The 9,961-nt window shown below is 45.0% G+C and overlaps 1 pseudogene; it reads right to left on the bottom strand.

Moving 5' to 3' along the window:
- Positions 1-1,050: 1,050 nt before the first annotated feature.
- Positions 1,051-1,370, bottom strand: LOC147710503 (microtubule-associated protein 1 light chain 3 gamma-like; annotated as a pseudogene).
- Positions 1,371-9,961: the final 8,591 nt, after the last annotated feature.

The following is a 9,961-nucleotide window of genomic DNA, read 5'->3' as shown; positions in this document are numbered from 1 at the left end:
CTGAACGAAATGCAAATGTGTGGAATGGTTGGAATCAGTGTAGGCTTTAATTAATAAAGACAAATACTTATTCTTTCTGAGGGGAAATATATGTGTCCATTAAAAGGAGTGCACCCTTTTAATGGGCATATATAAAATATTTACATTAGATATAGTCTGGATTCTTATCACTAACATTTATATTTTAAAGCACTTGTTTTTATCTTAAACAGTATTTTGCTGCAGTCTGTTTTATACAGTGTAATACAGTTTTAAAAACAATGACAGTCACAGTGCTTTCTGTCACAGACTGGGATCTTGTAACACTATAAACAAGCTACTATTCCTCATTGCACCAATCAGGATTTAATTCTGTGACTCAGTCATCACACACAAAGACATCTGCTATGATCACATTAGCTAACTGAGGTTTCATAAGGTAAAAGAGTATATTTCCTTTTGGTTAGTATAACTTGCATTCATTTTTCAACTGAGGTGTGTGTGTCTTTATTAGAAATATAATTACATCTTCAAAAATAGAGCATACATTAGATATTGCATTTTTCAAAAATGTAACTTCGTCTTGCAGATAGTAAGTCGTAGTTTCTATGACAAACCAGATGTCTCTAACTGTATAAGTCCTTTTAGAATGGTCACTGTGGTGCAGTAATTGTGTGCAGGACAAGTGACCATCATGTCTGTCAGTGCCCCAACAAGCATGCTAGATGACAAATGCCATCCATTTACCACTCTCCTGCCTGCAATCTCCCCACTTGAAAACAAAACCTGAAACATTGAACGCACTTTATCCTCACCAGCTCCAAAATACAAAAATGCAGCAGTATGTCCTGTGAGGTTGTACTCATGCAAAGTTTATTTTTCACAAAAAAGAAAAATTCTTGTTTGTTTAGCCTCCCAACAAGTCGTTCTTAAAGACTTTATTCAAAGTCCTTTGCAGTAGCAGCTTCAAAAGCATACATGCATTTTAGTTTGGTAGCAACTATTCACAATCCTCAAAGGTGCACAATGGCTATAAAAAAGCATTTCCTCTGGATAAAACCTGCTTTAATGTTAAGCAGTCCGTATTAGTGCGTAGCAGTCTGTCTGTTTCTGCTAGTAATTGGTCAGATTGCAGACAAACATCTCCTGTGATGCATGGGTCATGTATAAGAAGCCATCTTCATCCTTATGATCCCAATACACTTCTGTCATTGTGACAGACATGAACGGTAAGGTCTTGTTATTCACCATAAAGAAAACTAACTTTCAATGACCACTGGTAGTTTGGATGGAAAGTCACTGTTTATATAACCCACCTCACCTAACCGAGTTGCTAAGCACTTCCACAGTTTAAACAGGATTGGGTTTTAGTTTCATTGCAGGCCTTCCATTCCCTGTCAGCTTTATGTTGTTGCCTGCTGACCTCTACGCCTAATGGACAGTTAATTGATGATTTGTCCTCGAATGGTGTGTGTGTTTTTTATAAGCAGTTATTCCAAGGTGAACAGAAAACAACGGAATGCAATCTTTTTTCTTCTCTTTAGCCTGCTCTTTGACCCCAACTTCACACTCGCTGGCCTCCCCAGTGCCACTTAGTAGTACAGTTGTTTCTCTTTTTGTGGCATTTAACTGCTGCATGTAAATAAAGACAGCATTGAAGGGCGTCTTTCGCGCTTCCAGGCTATCTACATTTACATTTATTTGCAGACCTATTTGCGCCCCCCTGGCAACACATCCACCCCCCCCAGGGGGCCGCGCCCCACAGTTTGAAGACTGCTGTATTAAGGTGTATGATGTCAGCTTGGGTTTTGATCTTATAGTAGAGCTGGATATCATCGGCATAAAGGTGGTAGTTGATTCCAGCTTGTTTTAGAATGAGGTGAGGGGTTCCATGAAGAGGTTAAGGAGGAAGGGTGAGAGAATAGGTCCCTGCGGGACTCCTAGGATTAACGGAGTGGGGTTAGATAGACAGTCTTGAATTTTAATTTGCTGGATTCGATGATGAAGATAGGAGACAAACCATTTGTGGGTAGTACCATTGAGGCCAAAACGATCTTTGAGCACATTAAGTGGGGCAAAGTGGTTAACAGTGTCAAAAGCTGCGGAGATATCAAGTAGGATAAGTAGATATGTCTCACCATTATCAAGGGAGTGGTGGATGTTGTCAGCAATGTTTAGTATGGCAGCTTCAGTGCTGCAGCCTTTTCTGAAGCCTGATTGCAAGGAGTCCAGAAGGTTGAATTTTTCGATGTGTTTGTCTAATTGTCGCAATACATATTTTTCAAGGGCTTTAGAAAGAAGGGGGAGGTTAGTGATGGGGTGAAGATAGTTTAAGTCATTAGGATCAGCATTAGTGTTTTTAATAATGGGGGAGATTTGACCAAGTTGAAAGGAGCTAGGGACATTTCCAGTAGCAAGGGAGGTGTTGATGATTATGGTCCAGGATGGGGCAATGAGATGCTTTAGGTCTTGGACAAGGTTAGAAGGGAGGGGGTCTTTGGTATGGGAGGGTGATTTTAGTTGAGCAATGATGCTGTAGACTTCACGCTCAGTTACAGGGAGGACATTTTGCAAGGCGGCATTGTTTTTGGATTGTAAGATTTGGTGGTTGGGTACGAGAAGAGTTGTGGTGCGAATATGTAGGGGGTAGTTAATGGTGGTAATAGGAGAAGGAATGTGTGAGGAGGGGTTAGGGTGAGGTGAGGAGGCAGTGAGTATGAGGGGGGACCAGGGGTGACAGGAGTGTGGTGTGTTATTCAGAGGTGATGTCAGGAGTAAGTAGGGGCTTTGTTGGGATGTGCATTGAGAGGAAGGATTGATCTTTTTTGGTGATTTTTTTCAGAGAGGAAAAGGGCAATTTCTTCACAACTAGAGGTTGAGGCCGTTGGGTTAGGCGGAGCTGAGGAGGTTTGGTGACGGATAATGGTGAACAGTTCTCTAGGTCTGTTTTTGGCCCGATCAAGTTGTGTACAGATAAAGTATGTCTTTCGTTACATTTTTTTTGTATCTAGCTGATCTGAGGTGTGTCAGGTTTGAGTGGGAGGGATGCTGTCTCCAGGTTCTTTCCATCAGTGTTAATGAGCTTCTCTCATTGTTAAGTTCTAGCTTAAACCATGATATGGAAGGGATGGTTCTTAGAGTTTTAAGTTGAGCAGGGGCCAATTGGTCTAGGACATCAGTGACAGCTTTATTAAAGTGATAAGTAAACTCATTGTGTGAGAGGAGTGAGGATCAGTTGAGCTTGGAGTGTGGACTCAAGCACTTCAGGAGGGATACATTTTAGATTTCTGGTCCATTTCATGGGTTTAATTTGTTTTGTGGGAAGGGAAGGGGCGTGATTGTAATGGAGAACAATATGAGGTGGTGATTGGACCATTCAATGGGGATGATGTTGGGAAGGAAGGGGAAGTCATTGTTGGTATCGGTGGAATCCAGGATGGCTCCTTTGGTGTGGGTGGGGGAGTGACATATTTGTTTGAAGTCATTAATCTCGAGAAGGTTGGAGAAGAGGGTGGTAGTGGGATCATTGGTGTCATTCAAGTGGAGGTTGAGGTCTCCAAAGAAAGAGATTTTTTGAGTTGGATATTGAGGATTGTGTCATCAAGTCAGAATGTTCATCAATAAAGGGGTGTGGGTCACCAGGAGAGTGGTAGATAGTATGTAAATGAATAGGGTGGGTATGTTGAACTTTAAGTTCACCTTCAAGGTATTCAAAAGTGGGGTGGCCAGAATTGTTAACAAGGGAGCGCTGAAGTTCACTTTTGAAAATTATGGCCAGGCCTCCCCCCTACTCTGTCAGGTCTGTCTTTTCTGAGGACTAAGTATCCGGGGGGGGGGGGGGGAGTAGATCAAGCATGCTCGTTGAGTGGTCATTGAGCCAGGTTTCCGTGAGGAACGCAATGTCAATTGATTCACTAAGGAGAGATTCGGAGATTTCAGTGGCGTGTCGAACATAAAAGGCACTGAAGGAAAAATTGACTTGTTTAATTATCTTCCCTTCAAGCTGAAGTTCACTGTGTTGGCCCTGCATGAAGACATTTCCAAAACGGGCATGCAGAGTAGGAAACACAGCGCCGTCTGAATTTTTGTAGCGTCTTGAAACCCTTTGGCTTGACTTTTGGGTCATTTTTTTTCTGGTGGGACTGGAGGGGGCAAACCACCAAACAGGAGTGGGAAACGGGTGGGGGACTGACAAGGCAAGCTACAACAGGGCATGGGGTAGGGGAAAGCCATACAAGCAATAATTCAGGATAGGGGTGGAGAGCGGGGCAAGCAAAAATGTGGGTGGAGGGAAGAAGGAAGGGTGTACAAGTAAAAGGGAAAAAAGTACCTCTGAAAGCAGCAAGCATTTAAACGACTCTGGGCAAGGGAAACAGCACTTGGGCCATGTTCCATGGTACATAAAAACACACAAACAGGAAGTGAAGACGGCATTTGTTGACAAAAGAGAAGAAAGGAAATTAGAGTGATGATGAAGTCAACCAATGCTAAGCAATGGGAGGGCTCTAGGCCCCCTGTAAATAAACAAAATGTTTTGAAGTGACAGAAAATGCGCTGGAGAGTGATGATGAAGCCAATCAGTGGTAAGGAATGTGCAGGCAGGCTCTAAGCCCCCTGTAATTAAAAAAAATGCCTCCGAAGTGACAGGGCATACAGGACATACGCAGCCCCGGGAAAAAGCTAAAGTATAGGGTTTTGGCAAACAGTGCAAAGGTCCCCGCCAAAGATAATGAAGGGCATAAAACAAATAACATTGCTCTCAAAATATTTAGGGGGTCTAGGATGTAGGAAGGAGAGTGTTTATGGAGGGGTGCCAATGTGTTCTGCAGAGTCATAACAGCCTTTACCAAGAAGGACCTTTACCTCACAGTCTTTACTATGCAGCTAAGTAACGCACAGGTAAGTGTTTGTACCTTTACTATACAGTTACTAGGTAGGCTGTTTTAAAAAAAGAAAATACTTTTATTTTATTTAAAATCTGTAATTTTAGGCTTTACAGAGGAGTAGAGTTATGAGTAGAGGTAAAAAAAAGTTTCCTCTTTGGGAAGGCAAACACAGGGATGATCTGCTATTCCTTGCAGGCCACCATCCTAGTGTTTGTAGCAAATCACATGGGTTGCAAATATTGATCTGCCAAATTATTAATCATTACAAAGCTCATTCTGTGACCTCTGTGACCAGAATTGTTGAAATGCGGCCTATAAATCCATAGATTACATTGCAAAATTACAGACTAGTCCCAAAACGTTGGTGTGCAATTTGCTGCCACTTTTTGCAACCAGTCTTTTAGAACATTTGTACCCCAGTGATTCAAGTTTGGGCAAAAAGGTTTCCTACAGACGTTTTCTGTCAATGTTAGGAGCACTGCCCTTGACTTTCCTATTCGGAGTCAGGCCCAGCTCCGTTGCATCAAAGCAGGGTAATGTTTGCTGTGCTCGTATGACAGTAGATACAATTTTGGTAGATGGGAGTTATGCCTTTAGGGCAGAGGTCTTCAAACTTTTTGATGCCAAAACCCCCTTGTCAAATTTTCTTAGGTGTAAGGACCCCCTCCTGACAAAGATTTCACCCTAATCGACAACCATAAACGCCCTCAATTCCCACAGCAAATCATTTTTGCTCTGAGCTAAATATTATTAACAGTGTTTAGCAAACCAAAGGTCAGTGAGCGTGGGGTCATGGCTAAAGGTGTAGCTAAAAACAAAGGGCCTTATTTATAAGGAATTGGCGTAGGGGAGCACCACAATTCTTCTTGCAGCACCGCCCTACACCAATGTGAAAGGGCCGGAATGCACCATATTTATGAAATACGGTGCATTCCTGTTCTTTCCCCTTTCATTGACACAGAAATTGCTGCCTAGCAGCAACATAGGGAGGAATGTTTTTGTGCAGGAAGAGGCACCTTTCTTCACAAAAACAATCCTGAGAGGCATTATCCTCTTTCTATGTGAGTATCAGAATGCAGGACCCATGGAAAGAGACAAAGACGAGAAGAAATGAAAACATTTCTCCTCAAAACCCCCCTGCCGAGGAAGTGTATATTTTTGGTGCTGCCCCACGTTTACATGATATTGTAAATATGGGGCAACATCAAAATCCCAGGTAATGCATGGAACCTTCACACAACGCCCATGGAACAACTCCTTCACGCAGTGTAGGACAACGCAGTAACTTTTTGTGCGTTGTCTTACTTCATATCTATGAGTCCATGTAAAGCCATGCAGGGTAACTTTGCACCGCCTCATAGGTATGCTTGGGAAGCTTGCACCGCTGGAGCGTCAAAAAAGTGGAGCTCTGGCAGCGCAAGACCTCTCATATATAAGCCCCAAAATATTCTGTACGTTTTTTAGGTCTTTCACCATTGTGTACCTAATATAAAATAATGGGCAGCGTAAATGAAAAATACATTTGTTGTTACTCAGTGGGAAATGCCCTGTAGTACATTAAGAAAACTCTATTAGTTAATGCACTACAGAGGTCTGTGTGTAACCAGAGAGCCACAGAATTATATCTTGGTTGGGGCAGTGGAGAATAGTGACTTGTGTATTTTTAGTGCTAGTGATAAAAAGCCCTGTGAATATGTAAGTCATTATTTTATACTTACATTGCATTACCCATTAGTATAAGTTAGACATATAAAAAATGTATAAAAGGTTTTACAATAAAATGGGCCTTCCAAAATGTAGATTTCAGTAGGGTCTATGTAATGCAATTTTGTTTTTACATAACTGACCCTTCAACACCTTCTTAGGGGTACTAATGGCTGTGTAAATCCAGTTAAGAATAAAAGCAAGCACTTCACAGCACAGTTGTTAACTAGTTGTACTGCCACTCAAAAAAAAATATCTTTGTCATCACAAAGCTTGGAGTGATTCACCCAGTCCCAAGCACCCTTTATACTTCCACATTAACTAATAGTGCACATTTGCATTTCTTTGAAGCAACCAGGTACCCTGGCACCAAAGATTTCACGAGTTTGCAAAAACAACAGGTGATGGACCGAATGAGGATCAATGTCACACATTCAACCCAGTCAAAAGATCTGGGTCCTAATCCATCGTTTTTTTGCACTCCTCACCACCCTGGGTTAGACAATGGCGATATGCAAATCAGCTCTGACCCTGTGCCCCATGGGAACAGTCCAGTCCGAACTACAAAAGCCATGTCCTTCCCAGAACGGAATCAAGCATCCGAGGACCGGACCGGTTTCGAGGTAACACCTCTCATCAGCCCGGCTAGCTTGACTCCAGTGGTGTGGAGTGCCTGGGACCCACGTCTGGGCATCCCCAGTACACTTATAGCGAGTTTGCAAAAACAACAGGTGATGGACCGAATGAGGATCAATGTCACACATTCAACCCAGTCAAAAGATCTGGGTCCTAATCCATCGTTTTTTTGCACTCCTCACCACCCTGGGTTAGACAATGGCGATATGCAAATCAGCTCTGACCCTGTGCCCCATGGGAACAGTCCAGTCCGAACTACAAAAGCCATGTCCTTCCCAGAACGGAATCAAGCATCCGAGGACCGGACCGGTTTCGAGGTAACACCTCTCATCAGCCCGGCTAGCTTGACTCCAGTGGTGTGGAGTGCCTGGGACCCACGTCTGGGCATCCCCAGTACACTTATAGCGAGTTTGCAAAAACAACAGGTGATGGACCGAATGAGGATCAATGTCACACATTCAACCCAGTCAAAAGATCTGGGTCCTAATCCATCGTTTTTTTGCACTCCTCACCACCCTGGGTTAGACAATGGCGATATGCAAATCAGCTCTGACCCTGTGCCCCATGGGAACAGTCCAGTCCGAACTACAAAAGCCATGTCCTTCCCAGAACGGAATCAAGCATCCGAGGACCGGACCGGTTTCGAGGTAACACCTCTCATCAGCCCGGCTAGCTTGACTCCAGTGGTGTGGAGTGCCTGGGACCCACGTCTGGGCATCCCCAGTACACTTATAGCGAGTTTGCAAAAACAACAGGTGATGGACCGAATGAGGATCAATGTCACACATTCAACCCAGTCTAAAGATCTGGGTCCTAATCCATCGTTTTTTTGCACTCCTCACCACCCTGGGTTAGACAATGGCGATATGCAAATCAGCTCTGACCCTGTGCCCCATGGGAACAGTCCAGTCCGAACTACAAAAGCCATGTCCTTCCCAGAACGGAATCAAGCATCCGAGGACCGGACCGGTTTTGAGGTAACACCTCTCATCAGCCCGGCTAGCTTGACTCCAGTGGTGTGGAGTGCCTGGGACCCACGTCTGGGCATCCCCAGTACACTTATAGCGAGTTTGCAAAAACAACAGGTGATGGACCGAATGAGGATCAATGTCACACATTCAACCCAGTCAAAAGATCTGGGTCCTAATCCATCGTTTTTTTGCACTCCTCACCACCCTGGGTTAGACAATGGCGATATGCAAATCAGCTCTGACCCTGTGCCCCATGGGAACAGTCCAGTCCGAACTACAAAAGCCATGTCCTTCCCAGAACGGAATCAAGCATCCGAGGACCGGACCGGTTTCGAGGTAACACCTCTCATCAGCCCGGCTAGCTTGACTCCAGTGGTGTGGAGTGCCTGGGACCCACGTCTGGGCATCCCCAGTACACTTATAGCGAGTTTGCAAAAACAACAGGTGATGGACCGAATGAGGATCAATGTCACACATTCAACCCAGTCAAAAGATCTGGGTCCTAATCCATCGTTTTTTTGCACTCCTCACCACCCTGGGTTAGACAATGGCGATATGCAAATCAGCTCTGACCCTGTGCCCCATGGGAACAGTCCAGTCCGAACTACAAAAGCCATGTCCTTCCCAGAACGGAATCAAGCATCCGAGGACCGGACCGGTTTCGAGGTAACACCTCTCATCAGCCCGGCTAGCTTGACTCCAGTGGTGTGGAGTGCCTGGGACCCACGTCTGGGCATCCCCAGTACACTTATAGCGAGTTTGCAAAAACAACAGGTGATGGACCGAATGAGGATCAATGTCACACATTCAACCCAGTCAAAAGATCTGGGTCCTAATCCATCGTTTTTTTGCACTCCTCACCACCCTGGGTTAGACAATGGCGATATGCAAATCAGCTCTGACCCTGTGCCCCATGGGAACAGTCCAGTCCGAACTACAAAAGCCATGTCCTTCCCAGAACGGAATCAAGCATCCGAGGACCGGACCGGTTTCGAGGTAACACCTCTCATCAGCCCGGCTAGCTTGACTCCAGTGGTGTGGAGTGCCTGGGACCCACGTCTGGGCATCCCCAGTACACTTATAGCGAGTTTGCAAAAACAACAGGTGATGGACCGAATGAGGATCAATGTCACACATTCAACCCAGTCAAAAGATCTGGGTCCTAATCCATCGTTTTTTTGCACTCCTCACCACCCTGGGTTAGACAATGGCGATATGCAAATCAGCTCTGACCCTGTGCCCCATGGGAACAGTCCAGTCCGAACTACAAAAGCCATGTCCTTCCCAGAACGGAATCAAGCATCCGAGGACCGGACCGGTTTCGAGGTAACACCTCTCATCAGCCCGGCTAGCTTGACTCCAGTGGTGTGGAGTGCCTGGGACCCACGTCTGGGCATCCCCAGTACACTTATAGCGAGTTTGCAAAAACAACAGGTGATGGACCGAATGAGGATCAATGTCACACATTCAACCCAGTCAAAAGATCTGGGTCCTAATCCATCGTTTTTTTGCACTCCTCACCACCCTGGGTTAGACAATGGCGATATGCAAATCAGCTCTGACCCTGTGCCCCATGGGAACAGTCCAGTCCGAACTACAAAAGCCATGTCCTTCCCAGAACGGAATCAAGCATCCGAGGACCGGACCGGTTTCGAGGTAACACCTCTCATCAGCCCGGCTAGCTTGACTCCAGTGGTGTGGAGTGCCTGGGACCCACGTCTGGGCATCCCCAGTACACTTATAGCGAGTTTGCAAAAACAACAGGTGATGGACCGAATGAGGATC

This window comes from Lissotriton vulgaris, chromosome 5, assembly GCF_964263255.1.
Source record: "Lissotriton vulgaris chromosome 5, aLisVul1.2, whole genome shotgun sequence".
NCBI lineage: Eukaryota > Metazoa > Chordata > Amphibia > Caudata > Salamandridae > Lissotriton > Lissotriton vulgaris.
The sequence above is the reverse complement of the archived record's forward strand: the minus strand, read 5'-3'. Positions and strand labels throughout refer to the sequence as shown.